Source organism: Balaenoptera borealis (assembly GCF_965194805.1).
Source record: "Balaenoptera borealis genome assembly, chromosome: 5".
In the NCBI taxonomy this organism is placed as follows: Eukaryota; Metazoa; Chordata; class Mammalia; order Artiodactyla; family Balaenopteridae; genus Balaenoptera; species Balaenoptera borealis.
The window spans coordinates 43,616,251-43,634,180 of NC_138862.1; the positions used below are offsets into that span (position 1 = coordinate 43,616,251).

The 17,930-nt window shown below is 32.1% G+C and overlaps 1 long non-coding RNA gene across 1 annotated transcript in view; it reads right to left on the minus strand.

Moving 5' to 3' along the window:
• The window catches only part of LOC309628838, a 1,199,959-nt gene that overhangs the window by 237,058 nt on the left and 944,971 nt on the right, over window positions 1-17,930 (minus strand). The window lies entirely within an intron of this gene.

Below are 17,930 nucleotides of genomic sequence, written 5' to 3' on the forward strand. Positions count from 1 at the left end.
TTATGTTATCAGTAAGCCTTCAAGTCAACAGTAAGCTATTAGCAGTTAAGTTTGGGGGGAAATCAAAAGTTATAGGTTGATTTTTAGCTGTGCAGGGTCAGTGTCAAGGGTCAACTGTATATATACATATATGTATATATATACACATGTATATATATATTCTATTGTCATATGGACAGAGAGTATTTTTGTTTTGAAACAAAAATACTTTCATGTAATAATATGAAAAGAAGGCATGCTTTATAATCATGTTATGTAAACAAAGTATTCATTTTCTCTAAATGCAGTGCATATAACTTAGAACACTGGTTTCTCAGAAACCAAATTAAGCAACCTCCTTCTGAGTTATGAGTAGAGACAATTTGTCATCCATCTGCATATGAATGGAAAAGTTTCATCTACAGGGAGAATGTATAACATACATCAATTCTTTTAGTATCAGAGGGAATCTACATCTCTCTGATATGAGAATTTACTTATATATAATCATAAAATCTAAAGATTGCAGAGGACCTTTGGATTATGCATTCTAACCTTCTACTAGACATTTGAATTTACAGAATAAGATTTTCAACAGTTTCTTCCTTTCCTTGAACTAATGCTAATGGAGTCCTTAATTGTTATAGAGTTTCATTACGTCTTTGAAAAGTTCAAATTATTGAAAAACATCTTCATAGTAAGCCAAACAAAGTCTGCCTATAATATTTCCATTTTGTTTATACTTTTTAAAGCCATGCATAGGAAAATCAAATATCTCTTTCAAAATGCACTTCAAATATTTGAAGATAGTTATCATGTAACCTCTAAATTTCCACTTCTATAAGCAAAATCTTATTTTCTTCAGATACTCCTGTTATTATATATCATTAATTTGTGTCAATATTTTTATCATATCCTCTGATACATTTCCATTTTGTTTATATCCCTATTAAAGTGTAAAATTCATAACTGAGTAAAGTACTCTTAATGTGTTTTAAGCAGCTCAGAAATTACTGTAACTCATTTGAGATACCCATTTTTTTCACAACTATTTATTGAGCACGCATATGTGAGAAGCAGTTTGCAGTTGTCAGAGTAGTCAGTGACCCTGCATCATAGAACCTTCTGCCCATAGTACACTCTGGGGTACCCTGCTCACCATAAATCTTCTATGGTGTTTCTAAGGCACCTCATACAACCCAATTTTGCATCTCCCTTCCCAACATCATTTTTAGTCATGTTCTGTTAGTAGCTTGAAATTGATCATAAAGGGTGTATTTACACTATAGAGATCAATGAACACTACAAATAAGTATCTTAGTTTGTTGTTTGTTTGTTTGTCTTGCTTGGTTTTGTTTTGTTTTGGAGAGCTGGTTGGTAAACCAGTATATCACTTTTCTTCTGTTTGGAGTGCTTCTCTCCCACATGTGTAAGATCCTGGTTAAGTTTCTATTAAAAGACATGGTTTTATGACTATAGTTGATTAGGCTAGTGGCAAACATAAACTGGGTCATTTACAGACAATTGAAAATAATGTTTATTCTATGCTATTAGGGTATAACATTTATTTAAATCTTATTAATTATATCATGCTGATCCTCTATACATTTATTTATTAATCAATAATTTAAAATTAAGTTCCTTTACCTGATCACAATGAAACCAGTGTATAAGCCAAGTTGGAGGGCTTCATTGCCTTATTCTTCGAGCATAATCACCCCTGGATGGGCTGACTACTCTTCATATGGAGGATATCTGCCACTCCCCTTTTTAATTGCTGCTTCCAATTTATATAATCTACATTTCAGTTTCTATCTATGGTTTAAAGCCAAGCACTGAAATTATGCAGATATCTTCAAGAGATCTCTCTTGCCTAGTTGAAGATAGTATCGCCATATGTACATATTATATGTACATACATATATATGTATTATGGGGACAACTCTGTTTTCCAGAATTCAGTAAAAGATTCACTGCTCTCTGAGAAGACTCAAAAATATTCAAGAGACTTTAATTGAGATTATATAACATTTTATATTTCTATGTGGGAATAAATCAACTACTTCTACATTTAATAGAGATCTTTGTAATTAGGAAACATCACAAAAGAGGAAAATTAACCCATGGAAGATCCTGGTAGTAAAACTGGGTCTCAACAAGTACACAGATCACTTGCAAGATGCTCCATAAAGAGTATACTACTGAGCAGAATATCTGCAAAGTTAACTGGACTAATATCTGTGACACCTAATTATATCTACAAACAAAATAAAAGGGAAAAATAGCTGACTATAAGGAAAGCATTTTTTCATAAACACTTAAATACAGAAAATGCCTCTGAAATTGTTCTGGAGTTGGAGTTGGTGTGGGCTGCTTTTGTTCTGTTTCACTTGCTAAACTCTAAGGAAAATTATGATTCACCGGTATTGTTTGGCAGACCAAACCATTAATTGAATTTCTTATGGTAGCTAATCAGTATTTGCAAAAATTTCCAAGAAAAGAAAAAGGAACTTATTAAATGTAAACTCATGGTTATAAATGAAAGGCTTTGAAATTTTGGCAAGTGAACAAAGAATTCATACAACTATGCAGAAATACAGAATGGCAAATGGGCAGTTTTTTTGTTTAAATCTCTTATGGAATTAACTGTGGATTCTCCAGGAAGAAAGGTCTATTAGAAAAAAAAATGTTCAATCAACCCTGTATTCAAAAACTTCTCTGAAGTCTAAATCTAGACTGATATAATAATGCCCAAAATGCACAACCAATGGCTTCTCCTTTAGGACAGCTTGGGAGAATTCTATTAACATTTATCCTTCATTATTTTCCTTATTACCCCTAGACCAGATTGGTACTTATGTATTTAGCATATTTAAATGGGATCTAAGGTTAATAGCTCACTATCACAGAGCTGGAGACTTTGGCCCACCAGAATTTTTCCAGGTTTTACCATATCTTATCTTGTCCCTATAGTTTCTTTTTTGGAAGATAGGCAATTCTATCATAGATTGATATGCATGTACAAAATTACTTCTCTATTTATTAATAGAATGAAACCTCTTTTTTTTTAAGTCTAGGTATGTAATCTATTTTACCACAGATAGAGTGTATTTAGAGTTTTCTCCTTAATAGGAATGCTGGATGATTCTGACTTAATTGATGTACTTCTCAGGATCTATTCTTCAAGCAACCATATTAGTAGAGATCCTTCCTTCTCTATTATCTATTTTTGTTCTTAACACCTAATAAGTTCATATTTATTCAATGTATACATTCATTTGAGATATGCTAACTTCTTCTAAAACACTTCTCAAATTACCCTAATAGCCTTTCTATATAGAATGATGAAAAAGCATACATTTCATTAAAGAAACATTGATTTACAACACATATGTATATAGTAATTTTGATAAATTACTGTCTTTTCCCATTGAAACTAACTCACTTACATATTTTTATAAAATCCATGCCCACTAAGCAGTAACATTGCATACTACCTTATTTGCTATATCAATCAATCAGTCAGTTAACCAATCTTTGTAGTCTATTCTTAGGTTCTTTTTCATATCCAGTTCTCCAGTATCTTGGATTAGAATTCTCTAAGACTACACTGAAAGTTTCTCTTTATTTTCTCTTATTCTCAGAACATAGTATGAATCTGTTTCCTGGATATTTCATCTTTTGTTCAGTATTATCAGTGACTTTATACTAGCCTCCTCATCAATATTTGAATTAAAAAGGAGTTCATAATTTTATTTCATTTTTCACCCACAGGGACTATAAACCTTTTAAAGAGTTACAATTATGCTTATCCTGAATGCTTTCCTTAGGTCAGAATTGCTCTATAGCAGAACAATGCCTGTCTTCTTCCGGAGTGAGGGTTATCCTCAAAATCACAAGGTCAACTACAATTTTATGAATGCTTACCTTCCTGGGCATGACTGACTGTTGTCAACAACGGGTAGTGAGAAAGCCTTCAAGGACTAGTCCCCTATTATATTAAATTCAGACTTTTACACTTGAATCCTTAGTCACAAACAGCTGTAGATACATTTTCAACCTCAAATAAACCATTCTCAAGCTTTGGGATTTGTGATCCTTGATTAAAATTCATTTCTACCTGATGTTCTTGTGAGAAAAGAGTTGCCTTAGGAATATTCATGTAAATTAATGAGAACAACCAATATCCAGTTAACCAGTAAAACTCACTTCATAGCAGAAGGCAAAGAGTTTGCCCAACTTCTCATATTCAGTGGTCAGCTGCTATGATGGTAGAGGCTTCTTCCTCTTTGTTCTCAGAATCCTCTCTCTGGGGCTATTTCCATATACTGCAGAATGCTCCTCCTAAAGTCCAGAAAAAAAACCCTGCTTTATGGCAGAGATATCAACATATAGACTGAGCTTTGTTTCTTTCTGTTGGCCATAGTACACGAACTCATCTCACGAAATTCATCTCATGAAGACTGACAACTTTCAAAACACACAGAAAATACCTCCTGACCATTTTTCAGTTATTGCCTCTTTGACAAAATCTCATGGTTACTCAGTGACAACCCAATGCATAATTCTCATCTTACTATTTTTTCTGTCTTACAGATGGGTTTTGACAGCAATTTTTTTTTTCGTGTTTTAGGAGAGCTGTTCTCTATTATTTTTTCCCACATATGAAAAGGGAGAAATATTCCCTTTGCCTTCTAGCTGAATTTATTGCCCTCCTTATTGCTTTATATTCTTGCTTTTTCTAAAATGTGTTGACATTTATGCTCATACTTACTGTACATTTGCTATGGTTCATGGACAAAGAAAACTGGAAGCAATGAATTTCTTATCTAAAGAGGTGTATGCTCTCAAATGGCCCTTATGTTCAAGTTCTTTAAGATGTCTTGTAGCTACTTTCTACTACAAAAGATGCTATGGTGATGCTACATGTAGAAATGATCTGGTTGATCTAAGCAGAGGTTATGTTTCATTTGCAGCAACATTGATGGACTTTATTGGTACCATTTTTCCCTTGAAGAAGTTTTTATTCTTTTAACATTTATTTTGCTTTATAAACTCAAATTCAGCAAACTTTTGCTTTATGCTTAGCAAGACAACAAACTCCTCCAACTGGAGTTTGGACTGCCTAAGATTTGTTTATTTTGTGTGTGTGTTTGTTTTTCAGTAATTTTATGAATTACTTTTCATTTTAGATCCATCTGGGTTTAATTTTCATATAAGATGTGAGATTGAAATTAGCTTCTATTTTTCCAGATTGTTAAAGACAATTGATCTAATAATTTGTATTGAATAACTGAATTTCCTCCTTTCCTTCAATGTTTAAAATACCTAATTTATCATGTTTTAAATTCACATAGATATTTGGGTCTATTTCTGCACTCTCTTTTCTGTTTATTATATCTTTTCTTCATTTTATTAATCAATACCAAATGTTTTAGTTAATGGATTTTCCTAACCATATTCATACATGGAAGGCTAGAATTTTAAATTCCTTTATTGTAAACCATTTTTTCCTTCTATTTTCCCATGCCTAGTTCTCCAGAAACTTTACAATCACACTGTTAAGTTAAAAAACTAAAGCTCTGGGCATTTGGGGGGGATAAATTCCATTCTGTTTATGCATCAATTTAGAAAGTATTGATATTTTAAAATATATTCTCGTCACCCAGAACAGGTTCTACACTGAAGACATCTTCTTTATATGCCTAAGAAAAATTGTACCACCTTCTTCCTAAATTTCCAACCCATTTCATATAAAGTTTATATTTAGGCATATTTATCATATTTATTTTTATTTTAAATGCAATTTATTTCTCTAATATATTTTCTAACTTGAAACTGTTTCTACATAGAGCAGCTATTGATTAAATAGATTATTTTTTTGAAAAAGCATATTTTTTTTCCAATCATTATTCAGCTGATTTTGATGGCTTTTTAACTGTTAAAGTCGTACTATATGGAGATAATGAAGATTTAGATTCTTTCTAATTTTTAAATTGAATACTTTTTCCTATTCTAATTGTATTGCCAATAGTTTCATATCAATAATAAGTAATACAATATTTTTCACTCATCTCTTGTTTCTAACATTAAGGAAAAGTTATGTAGTATATAACACTGTTTGCAACATGAAAGCTTGTAGTTAAGCTTTTACATTTATTTTGGACTTTTTTTTTGTCTTTTCAAGAGAGTTTCGCATTATTCACATTTAAAAACTTTTTTTTTCCTTTTAAGAAAATGTTAAACTTTTTGAAAAATAACTTTGCAACTTAAGTTGCATATTTTTTTCTTCTATGTTTTATTAACGTGGCCAATATTCTATTTTTGCTAATTTTTAAGTGTGGTATCACTAGTTGAAATAAATTTTAAGCTTTTTCTTTTCTATGATCTGGAATGGTTTAAATAATATCTAATTTATTTCATCCTTGAAGTAAAGTATTATAATGTATTCATGGCTGAAGCCTCTGAGCCTGGTGTTTTGTGTGTGGGTATAGGGCAGAGGACAGATTATAGAAGCACTATAATAATTTCACAAATTTTCCATGAATATATATTTATTTTAATTTTTGCCTATATGATAACACGATTAAAATTTACACTTAGAAAATAATAAATTATTGATCAATTTTCAAATATATTTTCATAAAGTTTGGAAAGTACTCTAACAATTCTACTTCCTCGGTGTTCACGTTAACATTTTATTTAACAGAGAATTTACCATATTTTCATTCTCACTGTGATTTGTGTTTATTTTTCCTTTTTCTCTTGTCTTCATTACCTTGACTCTGAATTTATCCTGTATTGTGTACTAGAGTCCTACTGTGGCCTAACAAATTGCCACAAACTCAGTGGCCTTGAACAACAAAAGTGTATTATCTTCAAATTTTGTAGGTCAAAATTCTGACAAAAGTCTACTGGGCTAAAATGAACTGTAATCCTTTGAGGAGCCCCAAGAGGAGAATCTATTTGCTGCTTTTCCAATTTCTAGAGACTTTAAACATTCCTTTAGTTGCTCCATCCTCAAAGCCAGAAACTCTCTGATGCTTCATTCATTGGCACATCTCTTTCTGACCTTAGTTAGGAAAGGTTCTCAATTTTAAGAAATCATGTAATGATGTTTGAGAAGTCTCTTTAGCCATATAATGTAATATTTTCAGATTTCAGGGATTAAGAGAGACATCTTTGGGGGCCATTATTCTGCCTACCACAATTATCTTAGAGCTTTCCTTCTCCTCTTTTAATTTATAAAATTTACTTTTTTATTTCTATGCTCTTTTAGTATCAATAAGATTCCATTTCTTTATGAATTAATCTTAGTCTAATTTATTGAATTTAAGATAAAAATATCATTTATTTAGCAATTCTACCAACATTTTTGAGCACCTATCTGTACTCTATTCTAGATACTAGAATTATACTATTGAACAAAATGGGAAAAAAATTCTGCTATCTTGAAGCTTACTTTTCAGTGTGTGTGTAGAAAATAAGCAAGAAATGCATAGTATGTCAGAGGATAAATGCTATCAATAACAATAAAAAGGGGAGGGAATACAGGGTAAAGGGTAAAGTCTGCTATTTTATGGAGACGTTCTAATTAGTTAGGTGACATTTGGTCAAAATGTAAAGAATTGAAGCAGTGAGACAAGAAGATATTGAGAAGAGTATTCCAAGCAGAGGAAACTTCAAATTCCAAGACCCAATAGCTGAAACATGCTTGACGAGTTAAAAATATATAAAGAAGACAATTGTACTGGGAAAGGTGGACCAAGAGACAGAGGAGTGGGATCTAGCTGCAGAGATATAGTTGGGGGCTAGATCACAGGCCACTGTTGGATTACTCTAGGCTTTTGTAAGGAGTTTGCTTTTTTTGAGTAAAATTTTAATCCATAGGAGGGTTTTGAACAGAACGATACCGTGACTTATTCTATGTTTTAAAAGAATTTCTGCTGACTGCTGTATTGAGAATAGTCTTTAGGTGAGCACTGAGGGGAAGCAAAGTTATGAGTAAGGAGGCTACTACAATAAACCACAGGATAGATATTAGTAATGTTGATGACAATGTTAGCTACAGAAGTGGGATAAAGTAGTCGGATTCAGAATATATTTTGAATCCAAGCCTATAGGATTTGCTAATGGAACCAATGTAAGGTATGAGAGAAAGAGAATTCAGTGAGAGCTTTAAGAAGACTGTGGCAAGATCAGCTTTCAGAGATGAAATGGGAGGGAGAGACATGAGTTGGGTTTTCAAAATATGAGACACCTATTAAATATCAAAGAAGATTATAAGAAAAGCAGCTGAATAGATGAGTCTGGAAATAAAAAAATATTAAGTGCTATAGATATTATGAAAACTAGAAGGATGGATAATATAGCTATAAAAGAGGCTTAAGGAGTGAATTCTTGCAACTCCCATATTTAGAAGTTACACATTTGAGAAAGAATCACCTAAAAAGAAAAAAAGAATAAGATTAGAGGACAATCAAGAAAATGAAGTGATAAATTGCACACCAAGAGAAAAACTTCACATAAACACACACACACAAGCACACACACAAAGAATGGCTCTTGGCAAAAGATCTTTGAAAAAAACTGTTTTTGGTGAAATAGTAATAGCAAAGGCCAGACTGAAATGGATTCAAGAAATAAAAGAATGGGAGGAATTGAAAACTTGAATATTGAATATGGAACTTAAATGAATTTCTGACGAACCAAACATGGTGTGTGGGAGAAAGAAGATTCAAAGATGACTGCAAAAATTTTCTTCTTTACAGTTGGAAGGATGAGAATGGTATTTAATAAGATAGGAGGGTCACATTAGTGGACTATTTTGAAGAGTTTCGTTTTTTTCTATAAAGAGAGGCAGAAAAAAAAGGGAAAGTTCCATTCTTCAGGATTTGACACATTTAATTACTGTTCAAAGTCTTGTGAGACCAATAGGGTGCTCTTCAACCCAGTGTATGGCCTCTATATTCCTCTTATTGAAAATTGGAACTGTATTTGACTATCAGAAAAACTTCTAATAGTTCCCCTTTTTTGTGTGTGTCTTTACTCAAGGACTACTGGCATTGATGAAAGTAACACATTTTCTTCCTTTTTTTAGATATGGTTAAAGGTGTTTGATTTGTATTTCTGAGAATACAGTAGACATACCATGAAATCATCTCCTACTTATAAATTTTTAGAAATTCTGGAGAAAATAAATCATTTTCTAAAATACATTGCTCAAATTTCAAAATTAAGAGAAATTCCCTGAGGCTACTAATATATACAGAAGTAAAATATATGAGAGCCATGGCCAAAGGTCAAGAAGGAAAAATGGAACTATGCTATTGTAAGATTATTATGTAATGCATTAAGTATTATCAGTTGAAGGTGGAATGTGACCTAATTGTCACTTGTAGAATACTCCATCTGACCACAACAGTAGAATATACATCTCTTTCAAGCATACATGTAATGTTCTTCAAGATAGACCATATTTTGGAGGGCCATATAAAAAGTCTTAATAACTTTAATTTCTGTCACCAAAACAAGGAGGAGAGAGGGAGATAACATTGCCTTAGTTCCTCTCAGTATGGAAGTGATAATTACAGAAATGCAGATTCAGTTATTTGAATCCTAGTTTCTCCTCTTAGCACATGTACTCCATCAAGAAATTTTTTAAATATACACAACCATGGCTTCTGGATCTATACAGCAGTAGTACTAATGTGATAATACTTGTCTTTCATCAGGTTGAAAGAAAAGGTAAATGAACTTGTTTTATTTAAGTTCCTAATAGGTAAATATTATATAAATATTTTCACCTCCTTCCAAAACACAGCTATTTCAGGACACCAAAAATCCAAATCTTTCCCAGTGAGTCCATTTTCATTAACTTTCTACCTCTGCTATTTCCAATCATGCACTATTAACTATAATTTTCACAAGAGTGCTAAACTCTCTTTCATGGGAAAAATCTGGAAAAATTAAGAGCATAAGATGCTTTGGTTTCAAAATTGAAACCTCTTAACCAATATCCTTTTAATATAAAGTTACTTATTCAAGTTTTGCTATTCTTCCTTTAGACAACACACTGATCTTTTACTGTTGGAAGAATTATACGTATCACACACTTTTAAAAATGTAGATAGTTTTTATCTCAAAAGAAATTACTTACATATATACATAGAAGTGGGAGATTAAATCATTTTTTCATTCATAAATGACATAAAGACATCTTTCATAAAGACATCAAATTTGTTTTTAGAAAATTATTGACAGAAAGATAATTTAGATTACAGTAAAATTTTTAGATTATTTAAACAGTATGTAGAGTAAGTCATGTATGTGTGAGAAGAAAGCTTGGAAGCATATAATTTAAAATGTTAACAGTGAGTATAAAATCACAGATGATTTTTATTTTCATGATTTTTTTGCATATTTTGAAATAAATGTACATTACTTTTGAAATAAGAAAAATGCAACAAAAATGAATTTTAAATTGTTGATTGAATAATGGAATGGTTGCATTTACAACTATCAAGTTAGACAAACATGCAATTAGTTCAATCAGATGCCTTATTTTCCCCAGAATTGACTAATGTTTGGTTCACCTAAATTGATCAGCAATTTGTTCTGGTACATGTAGGCACTCTCTAAGAAGTACTTTGGGAGAAACTCTGTGCCTTGAATATAGTTTGCTTTATTTTTAACAGTAATTTTTCAGAATTCATTTATTGCTACAGGTGCTGCCTTATGAATATATCATTTGTCCATTGGGCATTCAAGTGGTTAATAGACTAAATCCCTCTAATTATAGAGGAAACCAAGATGTGTTGACAGATCTGCTATTTTGGGGGAGTGACAACCCTGGGTGCCTGCCACATTCTGACACTCAAGCTACACCTGTTAGTATCAAAAAATTCTCTGTAAAAATAATTATTCTGGAAGTGGCTCACAGAAGAAAAAAATTGCATATATTTAATTATATTTGTCTAATCAGCTGTGACATCAGTCTCCCCACATCCTTACAGATTTAAAATCCCAAGAGTAAGCAACAGAATATAGTGCATTAATTACCTCTAGGATCCTCTCCTCTCAAGGTTGGTGTGGAGCTGCAGAAAGGGCATAAACCTGAGAAATAAGAGACTGGGTTCTGGCCTTGGTGCTGATTTGTGACCCTATCAATGAAACTTGAATGTAATTCATTTTTTAGTTAGAGAACTAGACTAAATTTTCTTCAAGTTCCATTTTGGATTTACCTTTCTGTGACTTTATGTTTAATTTATTTCTGGATTTAGAAGGGAATTAGTTTGGTAAGCCTTTAGGACATTTCCATTTCTCTTAAACAGTAACTTTGATCCTTTTGCAAGGCTAGTTTTCATGGCACATTTTCTCTCTTAATTCCCAAGTTTCATTTTAGCCATCATCAGAAGAAATAGTTTCTCACACAGAAGAGTTTGGACACTTTTATAAATATTTGTTTATAAACAATTTCCCATCATTTAATAGGTGTGGCTACATTATTATATACTTATAATATCTACCTATCAACACACACACATATATATTTGTGAAAAAGCTGCATGAACTTTAATTTATGAACCTTTCTTGACTCCTATATTTCACAACCCCTACCCTATCTGATGAATTGAAAACTGCATTTTCTTAATAGTGATTAATTTTCTTGCTTCATTAATCAAACAGGAAAATTTAGGAAATATATTCTTTTATGCTTCTCAGATTCCTAATTTGTTTAACGGAGTTTTGAATAATTAAGAACAGTGCAGCTAATTTACCTAAAATAAAGTGAGCTGAAAGATTTATGTGGAGCTTTTTCTTATGGCATACACATGGTCCACTTATTAGGAATAAAAAATTCTTGGAAATTTGTGAAAATTTTGGAATACAATTTGTATTTAAAGTTACATTTCAGGATTTTTTAAAAAGATCAACAATGTTTGTTTAAGCCTAAAATAAGTGTATTGGTTTATTTCCATAAAAATTTCAAAATTGGTAAAAAGAATATTTACTCCGTTATTTTCTAGGAGATCTTGAATGATTGACAACATATTTTACCTCAAATCAATAATCAAAAAAAGTTAGAAATTATTCAGTACATTTAAAAGCATCCAAGTAGAACTCACTTAATAACTTCAATTAAATGGTGACTAAAGTTATTTCTTAAAAGTCTTTTCCTGGTAACCACTGTTTATCATGTCTAAAATGTGAAAATTTGGGAAGTATGTTTCAGTCAGATGTTTTCGTATAAAGCTAACCAAATTCAGGTCACTTTTATCTCAAGTATAATTGATTTGCATTGTCCTGAATAGATATTATAGCTTGCAATTCACGTATTTTTCAAATAAGAAAGTAATCTCACTTATTTCCCTCTATAGTATAAATATATTTTTACTAATCAGGTTTTTTTTCTTTTCTTGTCGTACCTCAGCTTCTGTTACTTGAGCTATTTTACTCATTTCTTTTATTTCTACCTTTTGTGCATCACCATACTTCCTTTACTCACCATAAGGAAGAGGCACTTCCATTACTAATTGTCAGAATTATGGCCATCATGATAGTAATACCACCAGCTATTGTAACTTGTTTAGAGAATTTTGTACTTTTTCATGAACATAATACGTTTGTGTTTATGAATCTCTTTGTCACACGTTGATTTTTTTTCAAGATGGAAACCTCCCCTTAGATATGTGGTAGATTTCAGTATTGGACTCAAATCTCCTCTAACTTCTCTATCCTTGACCTTTGCCTTTTAAATTTGTCCTGCTCTTCTTTTGTGGGTGTACATAATTCCCTGTCCCTCGGCTCATTATGTTTGGCCAATGGGACGGTAGCAGATCTGATGCAAGGAGTGTTGAAAAGGGTTTGTGTGATTGGATTTTGTCTCATGTTCTTGTACCATCACAGTGAGAAGAACATGCTAAACTTGCCTGCTGGTCACACAAGAAGGATGAGAGACACATAGAGACGTCCTAGACTAGAGTGAATCAGCTGACCCACTGACACAAGACCAAGCCTGGCAGAGATCAGCCAAAACTTCCAGCTGATACCCAGACTTGTGAGAAATAAACACATACTGTAGTATGCCACTGAGGTTTCAGGGTTGGTTGTTATGCATTAGTTTTGTGGTGATAGAAAACTGATAGAAGATCTTTCCAAAATCATCAGCCATATCAGTATAGAAAGACTGGCTATCTCAAAGATAGCTTTCACAATTGATATTGATTTATCTGATGAAAAATAAGCGCCTGGAGTGGCGATGGAGAAAAGAGAAGGATGAGACTGCTTTACGTACAGATTGAATTGTTTCTTTTCTTCAGCCACACTTCTGACACTTACCTTATTTGGGGGTTCTTGCCCTCTCCAGGGTTCAGCAGGTCAGAATTATTTCCTAATTGTTGATTTCATTTTATTACTTTTTTTCCCCTCTGGTTCATTAGGCACTACTCCCCTACCTGATTTATATCATCTAGAAAATTTCCTATTTATTGCAGCTAGTTTTTGTTTGTTGGTTTTGTTTTGTTTTGCTTCTATAATTGTATTATGACATCATAGGAGAGATAAATGAATGTGTTCAGCCTACAACCCTGAAGCACATTATCATTAGGTACCTACTATATTGTCATCACTTAAAAAATTGAATTTCTCTTAGTGCACTTTAGTGAAGAAGAATAAACCAGGCATAAAATTCAGTTGTTTTAGTCCTTATGGCCAGGAAAATAATGTTGAAATTTAATAATTCATTCCCTGTTACATTTGAGTTATTGTCCCCTTGTTCCTGGTACATTTTTTTCAAAGTAATACTGCTTTTTAATCATATATTTAAAATAATAGCTAAGGTTGCCAACTTGAAGACATCTTCCAATAAAGAATATGCTTTCCATTCTATCAAGAAATAGTGTATTTATTTATTTATTTATTTATTTATTTATTTATTTATTTATTTATTTATTTTTGGCTGTGTTGGGTCTTCGTTTCTGTGCGAGGGCTTTCTCTAGTTGCAGCGAGTGGGGGCCACTCTTCATTGCGGTGCACGGGCCTCTCACTATCGCGGCCTCTCTTGTTGCGGAGCACAGGCGCCAGATGCGCAGGCTCAGTAGTTGTGGCTCACGGGTCCAGTTGCTCCGCGTCATGTGGGATCTTCCCTGACCAGGGCTCGAACCCATGTCCCCTGCGTTGGCAGGCAGATTCTCAGCCACTGCGCCACCAGGGAAGCCCACAAGAAATAGTGTAATACAACACCATGCATGGCACAGTACTGTAAAACACTTCAATATATTCCTTTTGAGTATAATAATTATTCTTTTATTTGTTAATTTAGTATTTTATAAAATTATTCATTAACTGTCTCTGAAAAATTAGATTCAAATTAAAGGACTTTACAATAATAATGAAAGGATTAGTTACAAGGAATAACAAAATACCCATCCTTTGCAAATTAATGGATCAATTTAATGAAATCTGAAATCTGTTCAGATTTAACTCTTTTAAAATATCAAACAGTTTGTGCACAGAAAATTCAATCGTATTATATAGAGAATTTGGGATTATGAAAAGTAAAGAATTCATTATTTATGGAGTGTAGCAGTAGTTATAAAAGTTGGCTTTTCTATCATATTAAAATTCCACCAAAGGAAATAAAAACTAATAAACTTCCAAAGAGTGAAAAATTTTTTCTGTTAGATATACATTAATTAAAGCAAAGTTAAATTAAATTTAAATGCATGTTATCATTGTTTGCTAAAACAATAAAATTACCTGATCATGCAGTTATTAGCAGCTTTGAGTAGTTTGCTCTAAATTAATTCCACTCTGTTGGGAGATAATTACAAAACTTTCTAATTTCTAAGGTATGCTGAGACAAGAAATTATGTTTTGTAAGGCATACTACTCTAAACTGGATTATGGTCAGCATAAACTAATGGAACACGGAAGCTATACTTTCTTTCAACTATCAGGCCACTATTGTCTTGAGTTATAAACAGTTAGTTTAAACTTTTATACCAAATACCTGTCCCATACATTGGGAATCAGTTTTGTTTCACTTCCAAAATTCATGCTGGTAAAACTAATGAGTCTATTAATAAAATGATTTGAGGCTAAAGATGCTGTGGTTCCAACTTCAGGTCCTTTGGTTCTTTCAATAACAGTAATTTTTGTAATGGTCTTCTATTAAAGTATTGTTCTTAGCTATTTGTTTACATTGTCAAATATGTAGACATTTTCACTGTCATGAAAAATGAAGAAGTTTTTATAAATTTTATACATTTTTATTTATGACATGGGTTATCTTTCTTACAGATACTTATGATATTATTTTTTTTGATGAATAGGTATATAATTTTATATTTCTTCTTTTATTACTTCATTTGTTGCTTTATGTTTTAAGTATAACTTCAGAATAGTAGAGTGATAGACCTCATAGAACATCACTACAGGAGTAACAAAGACTGCTATCTGATAACCTATCACCTTAACAGACCTAAATTTTGTTGAAGGTGTCATTGTACCTGCTGAAATACTGTATTCTATAGCACCACCTAAAGGAATAGTGGCCAATATTACATAAATGAAAGTTGATATCTGACTCTTCCAGAAAATTTCAGAAAACAGATTAATCTGGCTGGTACTTTTTGTCTTTGACATTTCTTTTTTCTTCCTGGCTAAAATGTGGACATCATTAACTGAAACTGTAGCTGCCATCTTAAAACTGACCATAAAGGAAAAAACACAGATTCACGGTGGCCTCAGCCCAGAGATCTTTAAGCTACTACTTTAGACTGGGACTGCCTACTTCCATTCTTCTAGTTACTTGGGGAAAAATAAACCTCATTCTTGTTTAAGTCACTATCATTTGGAATTTCTGTTTCATACAGCTGGACTTAATCCTTAATTGCAATGCCTGATTTTAGCAAGATTCTGAACCTTTGAGGGAATATTTAAATATACCATTACCCAGACTCCATCCACTCAGGTAACTTAACCAATAAACTCTGGGTGAGATAAATGGGCATTGATATTTTAAAAAATCTCTGCAGGAAGACTAATGTAATTCTCAGGTTGAGAAACCATCCTTCCAAGTGTTCCACTTGGTCTATCCACTATAGAGATGGTATCTTGCATGAAGTCATCAGCTCTGATTCAGAAATTAACTTTGAAAATATTTAATTATTTTCTGTGACTTAAATTTTGAAAAGTCCACTACCATTGTGGACTTTTTAATAAGATATTTTTCAATAGTTAATTAAACAAGATTATAAGATCAAAAGTCAAAATAATAAGCAGTTTTATGAAATTATCTTTTAATACCTCCCCTCTAACTAAGATATGGTGAATAAAAATATTTCCATTGTAGCTGAAAGTGATATGTGTACATGTGAGCATTCATAAATAAAAAACATTTAAAAGACAAATGTCATGTGATATGGGAATAAATTAATTCAAGGGTATAAAATATCCCCTGAATCTTGAGTTATGTGTACTAATTTCAGATGAATCAAAGCATTGGCCTCATTCAGTTCCTCCTATATTAGAAATTATATGATAAATTCCCCTTAAAAATTAGCATAAGGTTAGTATACTTTAAAACACTAATAAATTTTTATATTGAAAATTATATAGTTTTATTTTCCTTGTCTATCCTTCTGATGGAAGACTTTTGATTTTTAGGTCTTCAATGTTATTAATTTTCATGATATGGTGTTGTAGAGAATGTATTTTTATGTTTCTCTGTAGTTCACGCTTTCTGAGAAAAATCTTAGTGAAGCTTGGGACCTAGTCTAAAAGAGCAAGTCTTAGAAGTTAATGTACAGCAATGAGAACCCAAGAGGAATTTATCTAACTCTGGAAGTGTGAATTTACTTTTCAAAGAGTGCTGAGACCTGGGACAGGGTGATATCTCTGGGTTGCAAACTTGAAGACAATATTCTTATCTTTCCCCTGGAGAGATTTATTTACATTCCAAAAAGTATAATATGAAATCAGAATCTTCCTAGGAATAAAAGGTTTTCTCCCTCCTTCAAGGAGGGGAGAAGGACAGTGTGTACATAAGTACATAGATTCGTTTTCATGGTGTTTCTCACCTACAGCACAGACCCCAGTACATATAGATGACATCTGGTTCTCATCACATTGCTTTAGGGGAAAGAATTAAGCCAAAGGGGAATCAGTGCAACTATTATTATGTAAATATAATAATTAAGCTGTCTCTGCTCCAGAAATCTTCTGTATGAATCAGATTATTATTAATAAATATGATAATTGCAGACATGCCTTTTGCACATGCCTTTTGATTTAAAAATGGTTTTTCTATTCCAAAGTTATAAGATTTTGCCCTTGGTTTCATAACTTATTAAATTTTAAAATTTATGATTAATTTGTAGTTTTTCTTGATATACATCTTGTGGTAAATAAGTAACTAACATTTTTACACGTCTACCAGGTTGGCCAAACACAATTTGTTAAAGTGTCTATCTATACCCCTCTGTTTTGTTTTGGTTTTAAATGTTTTACAAGAATGGGGTGGTATCTGGCACCGAGTTACCTGAAGCACATCCTGTGACTATCTAGAGCTTGCACAGAATGGAATGGTACAGCTGTACAGCTGTAGTCTCCAAACCAAAAGCTCAGTCTCTTTGTTTTGACATCTATTTTAATTGATGCTAAACTAGCTCTCTCAGCTTTCTCATTCTAACAACTTGAAAGATCTATCTTTTTCCATTCAATTACTTATTTGTATTTAAAGTGCATTTTTCACAGGCAGCATTGCTTATTTATTCATTTGATAGTCTCTGCCCTTTAACTGGAGTGTTCAGAACATTAGCACGTAATATTAACTATTGATATTGTTGAATTTAGGTCTACTATTTTACCATTTGTTAATTTTTTCTTCTATTTTTGATTTCTCTGTTCTCTCTTCTATGCCCTTTTATATAATCTTTTGTTTATCA